This window comes from Dermochelys coriacea, chromosome 3 (assembly GCF_009764565.3).
Source record: "Dermochelys coriacea isolate rDerCor1 chromosome 3, rDerCor1.pri.v4, whole genome shotgun sequence".
NCBI classification, from domain to species: Eukaryota; Metazoa; Chordata; order Testudines; family Dermochelyidae; genus Dermochelys; species Dermochelys coriacea.
Window position 1 is genome coordinate 211246230 of NC_050070.1, and position 19921 is coordinate 211266150.

Here is a 19921-nt window from a genome sequence, read left to right on the forward strand (position 1 = left end):
ACTGCAAGTAGCCTGCAGTGGGGAGTCTTTGGCAAGCATAAAGGGACTTTACTGGAGGGGATTTTTTTCCCCTGACATTCTCTTTTCAGCTGTGTTTGATGTGTCCATGTTATGTCAGGGACCAAACATTGTGCTGTGTGTTCATGTCAGCATCTCACCAAGGTGCTGGTTTATTTTCTTTCACAATGTAGCTGTTTCTTAAGCCAAAAGGAGCAGGTCAGCGTTTCAGACCATAACTAGAACAACACAGGTTTCAGAGTAGCAGCCGTGTTAGTCTGTATTCGCAAAAAGAAAAGGAGTACTTGTGGCACCTTAGAGACTAACAAATTTATTAGAGCATAAGCTTTCGTGAGCTACAGCTCACTTCATCGGATGCATTTGGTGGTTTTTTTTCCACCAAATGCATCCGATGAAGTGAGCTGTAGCTCACGAAAGCTTATGCTCTAATAAATTTGTTAGTCTCTAAGGTGCCACAAGTACTCCTTTTCTTAGAACAACACAGTGAATCACACAAACCAGCCGTGAGATAGACTGCGTATGTTCAACACAGAGTAATCAGACTGCAGAAAAAAGGTTATTCCATCTTCCCGCGAGGTATCTGCACTTTAACTACCCAGGGGTTGGAAGGTTACAAGCATCAACATTTCTGAGCTCTTAGAGAAGATGCTGTGGGGCAATCCTGCAAGATGCTAACGCTGCTCAGGCAACAGGAGCCCCTGGCTGGACTGGCCTTTAATGCCTAACTTGGTTGATGAAGTAATGTCCCATGCCCAGCACACTGCGCTCCAGATCAAACTTATGGAAGCCTGCACGACATGGAGGCTTTTCCACACTATTCTCCAGTGCATCTTACTCCTCACCAGGAACGTTCCTGGTGGATGTGGTCTATGTGGTCATTTCTACCACTCTCATCCCTGTGGTGTCTCAGCACCTTCCAGCGTTACCTGGCTCCACTCAAATGCTGTTCTCTCCCCTGTCCCCGGGGGCAGGAAGGCTGCATACGTACATCAGTAATAATGAATGACGCCAGTGTGAGAGCGCTGTACAAAGAGCTTAGCTTCTCCAAGAGGTGGTGGCATTCATGGTCATTCCCAACACTAGTGGGAGGGAGCCCTGAGCCCTGGGCTGCCTGCTGAGGAAGCTCTGTCCTCTGCTGGCCTGGATCTGGCCCTAGTAGTTATTCCGGAGCGAGATTTTTAACCCTGCTGAAAGTTGCGTTGGGTGCACTGTATCTTCCCCGGGTCACTCAGCACAGTCACGGAGGTGGTTCGTAGCCCGCTGATGGTTCTGAATCCCTGACACTCGTCCTTACCCTAACCAGCACTACTAGCAACCAAACCCTACCTCTAACTCCAGCCACAAACAAACACCAACACTGCAGCTAATGCTGAATCGAATCCCAAATCGACCCAGGCTCCATCAGGCCACACCCCCAAACCCAGACCTAAAACACATGGAAATAACCAGTTAAATGTCTTCAGCATCCTCCGCCACCATCACATCGCGCCCCACGCTGTAGATGACATACCAACACTGCATTAGGCTTTCACCTTCAGATACCAAAAAGCACCCCGACTTCATGCAGCTCCAACTCTGACCTCCTACACCCTTGCACCCACAGATCGACACACTCAGCAGTCCCAGAGCTCAGCCCTCTGGGAAACTATTCAGCTTTCACCTTGCTGTGAATGTGTTGAGTCAGAGTCTGACCAGGCTGGGACATGCATTGCTGGGTGGTGGTGGAAGTGACGGCCTTGAGGAGTGGAGTGTTAATCCTGTCACTCTATCCCAGCCCTAACCCTGACCCTAGCAACAATCCTAGTGCTAATGCTAATTTTTCACTATAAACCTGCTGCTAACTCAGCTCCCATGGAGTTAAAAGCATGACATTGTTCACATTAGGATGCATGGGGCTGCCTAATGGGGCACACATTGTTATGTAGCAGGAAGTATTTATTGGAGTGCGTAGGGCTGCTTGGTACAATGGGGCACATGTTGTATTGCAGAGATGTGACAGGTTCGGTCACAGAGATCCCCTTGGGACTGTCACCTGATGTGCTGAAAGTCCCTCTGAGCCCATTTTCTCTGCCAGTTTGGGACTCCAGAACCATGCCTTGTTGAGCCAGACATGCTTGCCTGCTGCACCACAGATCCAGGGTCTGAACCATGCCCCCCAAAGCCGCAGACTTAATTGAAAATGGCTTAGCAAGTGCTCCTGTCTCCAGCACCCAGACCCCAATGGGATCCAAACCCCAAATAAATCCATTTTGCTCTGTATAAAGCTTTTGCAGGGTAAACTCAAATTGTCTGCCCTCTATAACACTGATAGAGATATGCACAGCTGTTTGCTCCCCCAGGTATTAATCACTTACCCTGGGTTAATTAATAAACAAAAGTGAGTTTCGTATAAAAAGTAGGATTTAAGTGGTTCCAAGTAATAACAGGCAGAACAAAGTAAGTCACCCAGCAAAATAAAGCAAAACACGCAAGTCTAAGCCTAATACATTAAGAAACCCTTTACAGATAAATCTCACCCTCAGAGATGTTCCTATAAGCTTCTTTCACAGACTAGACTCTTTCCTAGTCTGATACAGACTGGTACAATCCTTTTCCCTGGTACAGATCTTGTTAGTTCCAACAGGCATCCTAGGTGAAAAGCAGGGGATTACACATGACTGGGACCCCCTTTTATAGCTTTGACACAAGGTGGGAATCCTTTGTCTTTCTCTGGGTTCCCACCCCTCCTTCTAAATAGAAAAGAATCAGGTTAAAGATGGGTTCCAGTTCAGGTGACATGGTCACATGTCCTGTGAGCCCCCCTCCATTCCTCCAGGACAGGCCCGCAGGTTTGCAGTGGAGACTTGCAGGTAAACAGAGTCACCTACAGTTAATTGTCCTAGACAATGGGAGCCATCAAGATTCTAAACCACCACTAATGGCCCACATTTTGTAAATTACAATAGGACCTCAGAGTTATACTTCATATTTCTAGTTTTAGATACAAGAATGATACATACATACAAATAGGATGACCACACTCAGTAATTCATAAGCTTTGTAATGATACCTTACAAGAGACCTTTTGCATAAAGCATATTCCAGTTACATCATATGCACACTTATAAACATATTTTTATATAATATACAGAGTGCAACATCACCAGTGGGAAGTATTCATTGGAGTGCATATGGCTGTGAGGTACAACGGGGGACACGTTGCATTGCAGGGGGAAGTATTACTCAGAATGCCCAGAGACACTCATTAACATGCTGAGGGACATATTGGGGCTTATGCTATTTTTCATGCACTGGGTTAAAACCGTGCTGTTGCCCAATGGAAGGCACGGGGATGCAAGAGTCCAAGAGGGCATTCGTTGCGTGTCAGGCACCTGTTAGGTATTTCTTCTGCCATGGCCCTCAGCAGCCTGCCTGGGGAGGAGTGTCAGAGTCCTGCAGTGGAGGGGTTATTCTGCAGCGCTGTTTGGGGAACACATGGCCAGAAGCGTTTCAGAGCTTTGATCAGGTGACATGTGGGAATATTTTTAAGCTGGCCTAGTTGGACCAGAAAGAGGTAACCTTTTGGTTTCTCAAAATGCGCAAGAGCCTGCCCTTGGCCATCCAGCTGTGGTCTCAGCATAGTTGTCCACTTCCCTGATGCCAGCAGGACCCTTTGGGTCGCTGTAGAGCCCAACATGGCTTTTTAATTCATTGCCTGGTTATGTTTATAACTGTCTCAGAAGCCCCCTCTTGTGGACACCCCATAGAAATACATGGAAGGGATGGAGATCAGGCCTAGGTCATAGCAGAGTCATGTGGAATATGGATTTAGCAAAAGGAGTGAATGAAACCTCAAGAATTAGGTCTAAATATTAATTATTTAATGATACCCTTCAAAGGAGTTGAAGTGTTACCACTCCATTTTTTTGTGAAAAAGGACTTTTAAAATAAATACTCTTTTTGGTCACTTCATTTGAAGACCAGTCACCGCAGGTAAAAAAATATTACAAAAATCTGAACACAGTCTCAGATTTGGGGTAGTTTCAGAGAAAACCACCAATGATAAGGACATCATGACTTTGCAAGACAGCTGTGTCCTTGCTTGCTTTCTTTTGCAAACCATTTGTATGAAGATAACTTATTTGCATAGCATTTTATTCCAACGGGATTAAAAATACTGCTCCGTTAGCAGCTTGAAGGCAAGGATAAAAACAGAGGTGACATGCAGAGTGATGGATGTTAAATACCATAAAACTGAGGTTAAAACTAGAAAATTCAGCTTATCTTTTGTCATGTTCGTAAGTCCAATAAGTTAAAAATATAACTCCAAATTGAACACTCCTATTTCACAGTTCGGTAAAGTGGATGAAAAGGAACCCTTTATGCATCCAGATTTGAGATTTTCTTTGTCATAAAAGTTAACAGTTTTCTACTCCAAATGCACCAGGTCTTGGTCCCAAATGCTCAGAACTTCCCTTTCCCACAACAAGTTTCCTTCTAGTGGCCCAAGGCCTGTATTCTATACACATTACTGACATAGAACATTTTAAGTGTAAAAGATCTGTTGTTTTTTAGATACCCTGAAAAGTACCTTGAGTTTAATGTTTTTTTGCCATGTGAAAAATGTGTTTTGTCACCTTCTTCTCAGGCAAAATCTGCCACAGGGATTGTGCTCAAATGTGCCAGAAAAAGTCACCTTTGGACAGAGACCAAAAGCTGCATTCAAAGCCCACTGAGGTTGATGGAGCAACTCCTAGTGATTTCATTGGGTTTGGATCAGGCCCCAAGGGTCACCCTCAGAGGTGACTGCCATGGAGAGTTACAATTTAGGAATTTGCAAAAAGAACAGGAGTACTTGTGGCACCTTAGAGACTAACACATTTATTTGAGCATAAGCTTTTGTGAGCTTCCACTGAATGCATCCGATGAAGTGAGCTGTAGCTCACGAAAGCTTATGCTCTAATAAATGTGTTAGTCACTAAGGTGCCACAAGTCCTCCTTTTCTTTTTGCGAATACAGACTAACACAGCTGCTTCTCTGAAACCTTAATTTAGGAATTGCTACCAACGAGTGCTCTAAGGAGCTCATATTTCCTTTGAGTGCCTTGTCCCTTGGTTGGAGAGAAGTTACACTCCCAACTCCAGGTTTCAGAGTAGCAGCCATGTTAGTCTGTATTCGCAAAAAGAAAAAGAGTACTTGTGGCAAGTACTCCCAACTCCACTTCATTTGCAGATAGTTTAACCTCCTATACAGTGTGCCTGCCCTCTTCTGGCCTATCTGTAGAATTCCTATGACCCTGTCCTGCTCCCTCACATTTATAATGACCACTTTGCCCTTCTGTTCCACCTCAGAGGGCTCCCAGTTCATCATTAACAAGACTTGTCAACTGAGGTCAGTTCCTGAATTTTTAGATGACCGAATTCTAAAATTTTATTCCTGTACACGTCCTCTCCCCCCTGACCTCTTGGGGAAAAAACAAACCAAAAACCTTCAGCCAGCCCGTATCTGCCTCAGCCCCGAGGAGTGTCAGCAGCACAATGAGATCATGGGAATCAGTAGCCATACACTGGCTTGAGACCATGAAGACCAGAAGTCTAGTCCCAACTTTATCTGCTCTGTCACTTTCCCTCCCATGCTTTTCTATTTAAACTGTTCAAGGCAGGGATTGTCTCTCGTTACATATTTGTACAGATAAAGGGGCCCTGACCTTGCTTGGGGCCTCTAGGTGCTATTGCAATATAAATAATAATCATCGATCTGATTATATGACAGTGAAATCTGCTGCCAGTGACCTTCAATGTAGAGAAATGCCATTTACACTTAAGTAAAATGAGAGCCCGAGCTATTCCTGCACTGCGCCAAGCCACTAACACTACCTGGCTCTCATATAGCACGTTTTATTGGTAGATCTCAAAGCACTTTACAAAGGATTTTACATTTTTCCAGATGGGGAAACTGAGGCATTGTGTGGAGACGTGACTTGCCAGTGGCAGAGCTGGGAATAGACCACAGGTCAACTCTGTCTCACTGCAGGCTGCTGACAATTCACGCTTGAGTGAAGCACCAGCTGTGCAATCAAAACACTATCACTACCATACAATTTCTCAGTGTAATAACGGCTATATTGCTCTTACAATGTTGGCTGCTTATGCTTGGAAAAATAAACCAGCGTGTGGAGTGAAGGATAATGCCATCCCAGGAGACAACAGCACAGAGACACACCAGACAAATATGCAGGGCCCTGCTGCTCAGCTGGTGTCATGCATGGCTCCTGGGACTGCAAATGCAGGCAGCTGATTTCCATGCAGCTCTGCCCTCTGACACCCACAGGCTGCAACGGCGCAGACTGGGGACTGTGCCAACCTGCTCATTTCACTACAGAGAGAAGCCCATGCTGGGCTGTGAGTAGCTAAGAGGTTTTCTATTGTGCCTGTTATCTGCGTACTGCACCTTTCCATGTCTAAGCACCGTCCCTGGATACAGAGCACAGCAGCCACTCTCTCTTCAGAGCAAACTGACTGAAGAGACAAGCAGACAGACCATGCTCCTGGCTGAATGCAGCCCAAATGGATTGATGCTGCGGAAGAGCCAAGAAGTATTCAAATCACAGTCATTCTGGGCCAGGCAATGGCAGGTGACAGTGGCTAAGAGACAGGGTTGTTGTGGTATGACACAAAAGAGGATGCCTTCATGTTCAGCAAGAGGAGTTTCATGATCACAATAGCATAGAAATGTAAAAAGTAGAAAACATGGCTAATACAACGCCCTGCATGTCTGCTCAGAGCACCAGCTGCTGACTGGCTGGAGCTTCCTTTTTGTGGTTCTTGCTCCTCCTCACCAAGGTGAAGGCAGCACCACACTGAAGAGGGTGCTGCAGTGATTAGAAAGCAATAGCACTGCCCAGGACAGAGACAATTTTGGGCAACACCCCTTACCTCTGACACAGAAATGCTATTGCTGGGTTTTGCATATCTGTGGTAGCCACATAACTTTGTATTGCGCCATATTTACCTCACTCTTTCCCTGGCCGGAGACACCCCACTCCATGCTATGAGGAAATGGACCATAAACCCATACCAACAGGCCAACACTGACATGGGACTGAGTGAAAACAAACAACAGTCTGCGTGATAAAAGGTAAGTTATGAAAATATTACCACTAGTCCTCTTGTCCTACTCACAGGGGAAGTGTACTCATGGTACGTGTAGAACCCTGCATGGAATTTGGAGGGAGGAGCACAGGTGGCAGGATGGAAGCGGCACTGGAAGTCAGTCTGTGTGCATGTGGCTGGAGAGTCAGTTTAGTTTTAGAATGACAAAACTCTCTGGTATTATTCCCAATATGCGGGACATGAAACACTCCCTAGAGTCAACTAGTGACACAGACAATTTTGTAGAGACAATTCCCAATGCCATCGCTTGTGTAAATCCTCCAGTGTTAAGAGGAGAATGTCCCTCTCAGCAGGCCCACAACGGTAGAGCGGTCTGGTGAGCTCAGGTCAGCCATGAGAACCAGCTGGTGGGAATTCTGCTCCCTCCTCTGACACAGACTCATTGTGCAGCCTTGGGACAGTCCTTTAACCTCTGTCTTTTCCCTCGCTTGCTAACTGGCTGAGCAACCTAGGCCTCTGGCAGGAGCAACCTCTGCTCACCCTGACCGTAACTGCTTTTCCAGCCCTTGCAGCACAGACTGCAGCTAGCTTGGCCTCAGTTCCCATGCAGCCGGTCCTCCTTTTCTTCGTTGCCCCCGCAAGCCTCCTGGGACCACCTCCAGCAGCTCTTGCGCTCCTCACCCTACAGCAGCAGAGCTGCCAGGGCCCTGGCTCCGGTGCCAAACAGCTCTCTCACCCCTTCCTGCTCTGGGATTTCTTGCACCTTCCTCTGGAGCAGCGGGCATTGACCACTGTTGGAGGCAGGCACCTGGGCCAAAGGGACCTTGGTTCTGATCGAGTCTGGCAGTTCCTTAATTCCTAACTCCATGTCCCAGAATTAAAAGCACCCTGATGTAAAGTAAAAAGCCCTCGGGAAAGGAACGAACATGCTTTTCCAACGGCTTGAGGCCAGGAGGGAATGTGGGAACAGCCCTCTCCCTGCACTGCTTCGCATACAGCTGCTCTGATTGCTTCCCTCAGCTGCTCCCCAGCCCCTGCAGTGCAGCCAGGCCTTTGCATGCGTGAGCCAGGCTCAGGGATTTCTGGTCAGCTGTCAGGCAGATTGTGACCTGTCTAGAAGCCACGCAGAGGCAGGCAGCATTGTGCCCGTGCCTTTCTTTTGAAATATTGGATAAGGGTTGATTTTACTAGGAGAAAAGTACCCCGTCTGTAGAGCAGTCATGAGGAAGTGAGGGTGGCTCTTACTGTCAAAGGGATGGCAGTATCTGGAGCCCCGGGAGCAATACCAATAGGGTTCACATGGCTTGGGAAAGAACAGCCCAGTCTGTGAAGTCAAACTGACAGGCCCAGAGGCCAATCTAAAGCAGCAACTCTCCCTTCTCTGTGGGCTTGCAGAGAGTCACAGGGGGCAGCTTGGCAACTGATTCCTGATGTAGCCAGAGATGGCCCATGGCGAGTAGCCATGAGTGCTGTTGTAGGGCTAGTGATGTTAAAGGCCCCCAGAGTTACAAGTGTTCATAAACTTGTTCATGGCCTGGCATTACATAGAAATAGGCCCGTTCGGGGTTATTTTTAAACAGCCTCTGATTTTACTCAGTTACTTGGCAAACCCAAAAGCAGTCATGCAAATTGAAAGTTGGATTGAACACAGGAGATTAAAACAAGCATTTATAACGAAACTGGGGCTGAGTGATCTTGCAAAACACACCTGATCATAGCCTCGTTCCTTTTGGAGTCAATATATCAGTCTCTCTTATCTTCACAGCAACTTTTCTTTGACAAAAAGGAAAAAGTTAATTTTACTTAAAGAACGGACAGACCCCAGGTGGAAGAGAGACAGGATGGAGAAGAGGGGGGAAATATGGCTTTTGTTTATGTTTTTGGGGCACGGGATCACTGGTTAGCTACGAGTGGATCCTTTGATTGGCAAGTTGACCATGACACATGCTGCTTGGACCCTGGCTACTTACGGTCTGGTCAGGGCTGTCATCTGGGTGAACCTTTCTCCTTAGACAAGGCAGGTTTGGATGAATGCAATGTAATTGATTTCAGGAGTTGATGAAAAGACGAGAATGAAATAGGCTGGGAGGATTAAACGGTGGGGCAGAAAACACCACAACAAAGGGAGAGAATGAGACAGGAACTCACATGCCTTTGCAGTGCTGGTAATTAGAGATCCCCACGGGTGGGCTGGGGGCTGGATGCCGGGATGATGTGATGACTTTCAGCACTCACTGGTGAAAACAAATTCCTTAAAGGAAGAAAGTCTTTCCGTCTGATCTGATCCTTCTGGCGGGGGTCAGGGAAGATGAGATGAACTGAGATGAGCTGGGATGGGAGATGAAAGAGAGAGTGGATGTTTTTTTAAAGTCTCTTTTTAAGAACCCAGAAAGGGGAAAAATGGGCAGCATAGTCTAATACTCTTCTTCATTATTTTGTCCACCAATTAGGTCTAATATCTGTCACCCCAATTTTGTTTCATTAACTTCCGACTGTACATCATCTGTTTTTAACAAGTGTAATTTCAGCAGTCCTTGGATTATATTCATGCTGCCTTTTTGGTTTAGACAAATCCAGTTTCTTTGTCTGATTTTCTTGTATCTTTTTATAACATTCAGCGTCATAAACAACTTGACCTATTTTTAGTGGTTAATTCCCAAGTGGGCAAAAATTACAGGTTATTGTAATGTTTTACGAACTTTTGCTCACTGGTTACATTTAAATTTACAATAGGGGTACATTTTGTAGGGCCAATAGTCACAACATAATCCATCTCTTTTATGAGCCAATTACACCTAAAGTCGGACATTTGTTCATAAAATCAGAATTATAAACAAAACAAACTTAAAACTTAATATTGCCTGGACTTAAATTGGCTTCAGAATAGCAGCCGGGTTAGTCTGTATTCGCAAAAAAGAAAATGAGTACTTGTGGCACCTTAGAGACTAACAAATTTATTTGAGCATAAGCTTTCATGAGCTACAGCTCACTTCATCGGATGCATTTACTGTAGCTCACGAAAGCTTATACTCAAATAAATTTGTTAGTCTCTAAGGTGCCACAAGTACTCATTTTCTTTTTTGTTTAATTGGCTTGGCATTATTTCTTATCAAATATGAAAAATCGAATTTTCGATTTGAAGTTTGGAATAACCTTCCAAGGGAAGCAGTGGGGGCAAAAGATCTATCTGGTTTTAAGATTCTACTCGATAAGTTTATGAAGGAGATGGTATGATGGGATAATGGGATTTTGGTAAGTAATTGATCTTTAAATATTCAGGGTAAATAGGCCAAATCCCCTGAGATGGGATATTAGATGGATGGGATCTGATTTACTATAGAAAATTCTTTCCTGGGTATCTGGCTGGTGAATCTTGCCCATGTGCTCTGGGTTTAGCTGATTGCCATATTTGGGGTCGGGAAGGAATTTTCCTCCAGGGCAGATTGGAGAGGCCCTGGAGGTTTTTCGCCTTCCTCTGTAGCATGGGGCATGGTTGACTGGAGGGAGGCTTCTCTGTTCCTTGAAGTTTTGAACCATGATTTAAGGACTTCAATAGCTCAGACATGGGTGAGGTTTTTCATAGGAGTGGGTGGGTGACGTTCTGTGGCCTGCGCTGTGCAGGAGGTCGGACTAGATGATCAGAATGGTCCCTTCTGACCTTAGTATCTATGAATCTATGAATTGGTACAACTATTTGAATTTTAGTAGAATCAGAATAAATTGAGCATTTATGGTACTACGGTCTTTCATGTGTAGGAAGGTACAGTTTAACATTTTTATGATACCAAATTCATTTGTCATATTTCTAAAATCAAACTCTGTTTTGAATAAGACATTTTTTACCTCTAGGGTTGCTTAATATACAAAAATAAACCTTTAAAGCCAGGTTGTAGCACACCCATTTTATTTTGCCACTTCATTAAAGAGTATAAAAGGTACCTTGGAGTAGGAGAGTTTATATGCATATGTAGAAAAGTTCCTGGTTCTGAAAAAAGAGAAACAGATCTGAAGCACAGAGATCAGTTAGCATCTGTGTCACAAGAACCGGAGAGTGTATTGGCAGAAAATCGTCGATTCAGACGAAATGTAGGTGTCTTGCAGACAGATTTGGGTAGGAGATTGCGAGAAAGTGATAGGGAAGTGACTTGGATGAGAAACATTCTAAGAGAGACCCAGGAGGGACCAGCCAAAGGAACTCTGAGTACGTTACCTTGGACTCTGTGTACGGGAGGCTGGGTGGGAAAGAATTAGAGCCAGGGTGGCCAACCTGGGGCACCAGAGACACATGCGGCTCTTCAGACGTTAATATGCGGCTCCTTGTCTAGGCCCAGACTCCAGGGCTGGGGCTACAGGCGCCAACTTTCCAATGTGCCGGGGGGTGGTCACTGCTCAACCCCTGGCTCTGCCACAGGCCCTGCCCCCACTCCACCCCTTCCCCTGAGCCTGCTGTGCCCTCACCCCTCCCCCATCCCCCCCAGAGCCTCCTGCATGCCACAAAACAGTTGATTGGGAGGTGCGGGCTGGGGGGCGGAACGGAACGCTGATTGGCGGGGCTGCTGGTGGGTGGGAGGTGCTGGGAGCCGGGGGGAGCAGATGAGGGTCTGCTGGCATATTACGGTGGCTCTTTGGCAATGTCCATTAGTAAATGCTCCTTCTCAGGCTCAGGCTGGTCACCCCTGGATTAGAGTATCAGACTGCAATTCAGGAGTATGAAGAGCTGGTACAAGACCTAGCAGACTTGAGGAAAGAAAAGGAGGCGTTGGCGTTCGCCTATTTAAACTTGAGAAAGGAAAGAGACAAATAACAATAAGGCTCTGTCTACCCTCCAGGTTATGCGGCTGCAATTTATGTCGCTTGGGGTGGGAATAAGCCACCCCCGAGCGACATGTTATGTCATAAACGCTCGTTATGGCATAAACGCTCGTGCGCACAGCTCTGCGTCAACGGGAACGCTGCTCCCACTGACACAGCTTCAGCTGCTCACGGAGGTGGGTTTTTTATGCTGACGGGAAACTTTTCTCCCATTGGCATAGAGCATCTTCACAAGACGCGTGGCAGTGCTGTACGTAGAGACAGACCCTTCGTGTGACTGCAATTAGAAGTGCAAATGAGAGTTGCTCAGAGTGATTTACTCAGAAAAGAGAAGGATGCAAAATGGAAAGAATGGAGGCCAGAGAAGAATTGATTGGTAGGAGGAAGAACATGCAGGATTCTTTGAATGCTTATGTGATGTTGAAAGGAGATCTGAGAAATTGGAGGGGAATTAGACAGTTTAAAAAGTATGGCGTTACAGGAACAAGGTTACTTTATTGAAGACCATCAAGAATTTGAATCTGTGTCATCTTTGCAGCCTACTGAAACTGTGTGAGAAAGGAGCCCTGAATTAAATAGCAGAGAGCACAAGCACCCCACCCACAACAACACAGGCAGTGAATAAAAGCACTTTGTGGTGATTCGTATGGAGCTGCAGTGTTTGAACCAACTGATGAGAATATTTAATCCAGCTAATGCAGATGTTCTTGTGTAGTCGTATTTAACTGTTGTGGAAAACCACCTGAGCGATTTAAGCGAGAGAGGATTAGCTCTCACAGGCTTGGATAAAATACAATTATTAAAGCAAACATCTGCTGAGGAGGTTATAGAGTGGCTGACATCTCTATCAACAGTATCAGCAGAGTTTTACACTGACGCTGCTTGCTTTGCGGAGAGGACTGGATCTTTAACGGCCTAACGAATTGCTTATAATGTTAAACAGGAAGGACAAAGTATTTCTGAATATTATAAAAAGTTAGGGCAAACCTATTTTGCAGGACAGGCACATCCTCAGTGTGAGAAGCATGATTTTTAGGTGCTTTTTATCAGGGGATTAAATTGCTGTATACAGAACCCTCTACCTCAAGAAGTCATCAAGTCCAGCCCGCTGCGCTGAGGCAGGACCAAGTAAACCTAGACCAGCCCTGACAGGTGTTACCTGTTCTAAAAAACCTTCAATGATGGGGGATTCCACAACTTCTCTTGGAAACCTATTCCAGAGCGTAACTACCCTTAAAATAGTTTCCATGCTGCTTGCAAGCATTTCTCTCTGGTGACTAGTGGGAGAGGTTTCAGCCTGTCAGGGAAATCAGAGATTAGTTGTACTCCCTAGGTCGGTAGGGAGAGAGAGTGCATGCATGTATGCGTGTGTGGTGTGTTTGTGGCAGCCAGCCTGCAGACAGGTGCATCATGGATCATATGATTAAGCTGCAAGCAGGAAATGGGAAGTTCAACTGGGCAGGTACAGGGTCTGATCCCGACACTGTTCTGCGAGGTGCAGAGGGCTCTGAACTCCTGCTGATCTCACTGGGAGAGAGGAGGCCAAATTCCATCAGGAGGCACTCAGCACTCTGCCGGCTCACGCTCCTAGTGTTTGCTTTTCTAGGGGACTGTGCTTTTGATTTGGTTACTTGGCAGGTTCTCTGATTTTCTGGGCGCATTAGCTGGAATGTGTCCTCAAGGAAACCTAGACTATCAGCTGGATTTCCAGTTGCAATGCTATGCAGTCTGTGCCTTGGTGCCGACACCCCCAAAGAAATGAGGTGTCAGAATGTGTGCAGAGGCTGGGGGTGCTGTGAGCTAGGAAAGGCGGTGGTGGGGACCTATCCGGCCAAGGGAGATTTACTGTTCCCGCTACACTCGGAGTTGTACTAGATCCATATACAGCAAGCGCTAGAGCTGCTTATGTGCACCCTCCTAGAAGGGATATTAAACCTCATGCCTCAGGGCTTAAACGGAGACATCCCATATCCCACATCGGCAACTGCGGGGTTTGACACACACACCTTCCTCTGAAGCAGCTGGTGCTGGCCGTGGGAGAGACTGGGCTGGATGGACCTCGCTGGAGACTAGGGCTTCCTTGTGGTGGGTGCTTAGAGGAAGAGACAATCACTGCCCTGCAGAGCTTACAAGCTCAATGGACAGGCAGACGCCTGCAATATTCGTTAGGCCCACTGTGGAAATGTGGGGCTGAGGCCCTGGGAAAACAAACACCACCCAGCGCTCTGCAGCAGGTGGACTCTGAGCGCTGTATGATGGTGTATTGTTGTTTTACAGATGGGGAAACTGAGGCCCAGAGAGGTGATGTGCCATGCCCAATGTCTCTCAGGAACTCTGTGGCAGAGCCACAATCTGAACCCAGATCTCCTGGGTCCGAGTTCAGGGCCAGAACGACAAGCTCATCTGCTCTCTCCTCTTGCTGTCCCTGCGTGTTCTTCAGTGCTGTGGATTCCAGTCCCAGGGGACCTCCTTAATAGGTGTGAGCTTGTGAAATTTAACACAAACCCCATCTGCCTTTGATGTTAATTGTTTCCATTTCATTGGATAGTAATGTGGGTTGCTAGGACATGACAGAATTCATTTCTTCTAGGCGATGTCTGCCGTCTGATGCTGTCCTGGAGATAATTAGTGACCACTCTGATTGTTGCTGCCTTCACGCTGACACGGAGAGGTAGGTTAGCTGGGTGTTTTTGCCAACTCTTTGCCAGCCTGACCTGTGTTTGACAGGTTATCCTGTGTTTGTACATATCATGACTTTGGGCTCCAAGAATTCCTGATTGCCAGGGATGCTACTGGAGTTTCCTTGCTTTCAGGGTTTGAAGTCCTTACTCTCAGTGTAGCTCTCCCTGGAGCTGCACTGCTAGAAGTATTTGATGGATTGGTTTTGATAGCTATGGAACAGTCTCCTCTGCAGATTGGAATAAATGTACCACCCCTGCAGCTGTCAGATTTCAGCCGTCTCACGTGAAAGTGACTTACTCCCCGGTTCTGCGTATGTCACACAGCAAGTCAGCAAAACAAACTAGCTTTGTGCAGCCAAGGGCAGCGCAGACAGGATTTCTGGGCACTGTGAGACATGTGGGAAAACTGGCTCACTACTTTCCCACACGAATCCTGGCCCTCGATGTTCCTATTGCTGCCTCATTTTCCTAGCTGTAAACGAAACTGGCAAGTTAAAAAAAAAAAAAAAAGTTGTGGGTCCCAACATTGTGCCTGTGACCAGGGTTTTCACACGTGCTCAGGGATGGCTGTTTTCATCACCTTCACACACACTGTCATGGGGTCCACTTGCTGCAAGGGGCGACTACACCTGGCCGCTCTGGGGTTCCGCTCTTTCCAAGTCCGACACCCCTTCTGCTGCTCCCTGCCACTCAGGGTGCTGTCAGGTCACTGTTGTCTTCCCCTTCCAGGGTATCAAAGTCTTTCCGTACCAGCGGGCTCATGCGCTGCCCTGATGGTGCCACTTGCCCCACTCCTCTGGGTTCCAGTCCAGGGACCCTATACCTGGCGAGTATGGACGGCTTTCCCTCAGAACCCGTTGTTCTTTCCCTGGACTCCTTCCGATAGCTTCTCGCGCCGTTATCTGGGTGCACCAGCTCCAGCTCCCTCCTCTCAGGGAGTGACGGTGGCCCTGCAGCCCCTTTCTGCTGCCAGCTTCCTGGCTTTGTCCTAGCCCAGCCCCTTCCTCCTCAGCTGAGCACCAACACCAACCTTAGGCCACCTAATTCCCCTCAGCGGTGGCCTTGCAGGTTAACTGGCCCCTTCTCAGCCTCATTAACTCTTCCAGGCTGGGCTGGGCTGAACACTGCCTCACTCTCAGGCATGAAGTGAGGATCTGTGTTAGGAGCTCACGCCTAGGGGTTGTGAAAGGGTGGACTCACCCCTGGCGTGCTCCTCCTGGCTGGGCATAGCAGGCCTTCCCCATCTAGTGCCCCCTGCTGATGGTCGCTCGGGGCCAACGATGGTTTGCCTCCTCTTGTGACTTGGCCCTCTGGCCAGGTTGTGATTTAGTCCCACCCCATCTGGGGTAATGAAAGTACAATTAAAAGTCCAAAAATGTCCCAATGCAAAAGATCCTTCTGCCCCCTCCAAGGTTATTCCTCAGCCCATCCTTGAGGCTCTGTGTTCAGCCCCTTCCTCAGGGCTGGGAGGGGAACCCAGGACCACCCACTGCTCTTGGTTCCAGGCCAGCGACCCAGTTTTAAGCAGCGAGTTCTGCTCCTTCAGATGCTGTTTCCCTGGGCCACTGCCTACCTCCGTGCCCCTTGTGCGCTTTTCTGCAGCCTGTGCTTAACACGGCCTCTCCTCTGGTCCCCAAGCCTCTGGCTTCTCCCTAGGTCCTCCCAGCTCCTCCTTTCTCTGCTGGAACGCGACCTCTCAGGACTGCCTCTCTGTGTCTTGCTGGGCTCATCACACCGACTTCTGGGCTACAGATAAAAGCTGAATGCAGCAGCAGCGATCTCTGCCCTACCAACTTCCCAAACAGCTCGCCCTAGCCAGCCCGGCAGCGCTCAGGGCTGGCCTGAGCGAGAACCTAGGAGCTGTCACATCAGACAGGCTCCTGTGGGCCAGGAGCAGCCCAGCACATCACCGCAGAGCAACGGGTTGTGCCAGACCATCACAGACCTCAGAACTTGACAGCCGCGGTCGCCCCTGGCTGGCCAGTGTGTCTTGTGAGAATCCCAGCGACACGCCAGGAAGAGGTCAGCGCAGGCACAAGGGGGTAGTGGTGCCATGGCCACACACAATCGTGAGTTTATGATGTCTGATAGCGCATCTAGGAACATGGCGGCCAAGCTGAAGTACAAGCTGCTGTGTTAGCGGGTGCTGGGCTCTCAGGTCTGCTCTGGACGGGGTGCGGTGCTGATGTCCCCCCAACCCCCTCAGCCTGAACGCAGGATTGTTGCATCACAAGCCCGGGCTGCATACCATAGCTGCCAAACTGCAATGCCCATGGCGCATGGAGAGTGACGGGTTGCGGGAGGTCATAGCAGGGAGGGGAGCTCACCACCTAGCTCCAACTGGAGTCGACGGGAGCTTGGACCTTCAAAAAGCAGGCCCAGGGGTCTCACCGTGGGCACGCTAAAGGCGGCACCTGGAGTTGGAGTACTCTGGAAAACTTGCGGGTTCTTCCAGGCCACTGGGCTGACTGAGGCTCAAGGACATTTGTAAAAGACTCAAAAACTTTCAACATTGACACCACAAAGTGGGGAGGATGCAGCCAGCAACAGGCCATGCTGGAGGGCTGTGCTGCACCATGGCATTACAGAGGGTGAAGAGAGGTGGTTGAGAGAAGGAGGAAAGTTCAGCAGGCTTCAAGTACCAGCTTCATGCTCTGGCCCTGTGCTCTCCGCCTGCGGTATCAGGGGCAAGCACTGTCCCTTGAGAACTGGGTTTTTAGCCACACTTTGCGACACTGCAGCACGACACACAGCAAGTGAACTGCTCTGGCACGGATACCATTGTCTTCTGAGATGGGCGGCTGCCATGTCAGCAGTAGCCACAAGCCCCACTGAGTGCAAGGCCCTGCGGTGCTGTGCTCTGTGTGGCGAGAGCAGGAGACAGTCATTGACATGAGGAGTTTACAATCTACACAGCTGAGACAGGGGGAGAAAGGAAGGATTATTGCACTCAGAGTTTAGGGGTGGGGAACTGAGGCACAGGGCAGTGACTTGGCCAAGGCCACGCAGGGAGTCAGTGATAGAGGCAAGGAGCGACCCCAGCTCTCCCATATCCCAGTCCAGTGTGTCACCCACAAGCTCATCCTCCCTCCACTCCAACCCTGCCTATCTTCTGCAGGTGGAAGGAACACCTGCCTGACGTTCTGAGGCTCCAGCCCTCTGCTGATCAGCACGACTCTGTTTCTGTGGTGGTGTTATTTAGGACTGTGGAGTTTTCCAGGACTCAGGTCCCAAAGCCCCTTGGCAGAGGGATGCCCTGTGAGCTGACTGCTTCCGCTGCATCCTTCTCCTTGCCCATCCTCCCTTTGGCTTCTCTCTCTCCTTAGACTGGTGCTGGAGGTATTGCTGCAGATAAACAATCCAGTTGCAACTCACTGGCTCCTTCCCCTGTGCTGGGGAGAACAGCTGCACCTGCTGGCAGAGCCAGGTCTGGGCTCAGCAGCGAGCCTGCCAGTCTGGGTCAGGAGGCCTGTCTGTGGAGAGCATCAAGTACTTCTCCATTCACAGTGTTCCTGATGTGGCTGACAATTCAGCTGCTTCTACAGGACTCGCATGTCATGCAGCATGAGCTCTGGAGATGGAGCGTGAAGGCCTAGCAACTTCAGACTAACCCAGCTGCAGAATAGACATCTCCTAGACAGTTGGGTTGATGCTCTTGGCAGGTTTCTGCCATCCATCACAGAGTTACAGCTGGTTCCCCTGGGACTCAATGCAGCCATTGTAAAGCTACTGATCTCTACTGTCCACCGCTCAGAGGCTGTTTTCAAAAGTCACTATCATTCTGGATTTCCAGAGCCTGTATTTTCTAAGTCACCAACCTATGGGGCTGACTGTTGCTCTCAACTTTGGAGACCCATAACCATGTAATGAAGAACCTCCTACATAATGAATATCATCTGTACCAAATGAACACTTGCCTAGAACACAACACAGCAATGACAATGAATCATACCTCTAGGCGTAGTCAGAAGATTGCTGTAATTTTGCCCAGTTCAGTTTAAGCTGCATTGGTCCCTTCTTTTCCTGGGCTCCCATCTGTCAATGGATGAAGTTCCAAACAGGATACACCTGGTAATGAGAACCTCGCATAGCTTATTTATTGGGGACATTCAAGCCATGATTTAAAAGTTTCCTGGACTCCAGTTTACAAATCTGAATGGTTCTTTAGTTTGGAAAAAGACTGGAGGCGAAACCTTCTCTCGTAGCTCTCCCCTTCTCTCTGGTGTGTCAATTTGAATATTTGCTAAAAATGGATTATAAATCCATAGATCCTATGGTGAGATGGGACCACACTGATCATTTAATCCGAACTCCTGTACAGCACAGGCCAGAGAACTGCCCCCAAATAATTCCTAGAGCAGATTTAAAAATTGCCAGTGATGGAGATTCCACCACAATCCTTTGTAAGTCATTCCAATGGTTAATTACCCTCACTGTTAAAAAGGTGTACTTTATTTCTAGTTAAAATATGTCTAGCTTCAACTTCCAGCCACTGGATGGTGTCAGACTTGTCTCTGTTAGACTGAGGAGACCATTATCAAATATTTGTTTCCATCTAGGTACCAGACCTGGACACAGTATTCCAGCAGTGGCTGTACAAGTGCCAAATACAGAGATAATATAACCTCGCTATTTCTATTCAAGATTCCACTGTTCTATACACCTAAGGATCACGCTCGCCCTTTCGGCCACAGTGTCGCAGTGGGTTCAGCTGATTATTATTATTAAACCAATCATTCTGTAGGCTTTTTATTTTTTCAGTTAGGCACTCTACTCCACCTTCACTGACTGTTTGGAGACAGACAGACAGACTGAGGGATGTCCATGGGGATAAATAGCTAGCTAGCTAGGTAGATAGCTTCAATGAGCTTCATGCCCATTCACACTAAGGTCCCATTATACAACTCTTGACAGTGCAAAGGAGCCTATGGTTCAATAAATGATAATACCTCACCCATCTTGTCTCCCTAACACCTTGGGACCAGCACAGTTACAACATGGACAGTCCTAGGGCAGGTCATAGACGTGTGCTGAAGCACAGAAACGGTGAGAGCAGCAATAGCAGCTAGTTAGGGAAACTCAAAGGGTCTTTTGCATGAATACACCACTTGGAACACACACGCTTGGAGTCGTGTCCCGATTGGGGGGACGCCAGTCAGCGCTGTGAACACCTCTATCCTTTTACCGTGTGAGCAGCAGGCTTTTTTGAACTATTTTATTTTTTGAAACCAGGAAACAATGTACAGCACATTTTTAAAGAACCGCAAAACCAGTAACAACGAACATTTCAGGGCAACGGCTCCATTGCAGCAGTGTCTT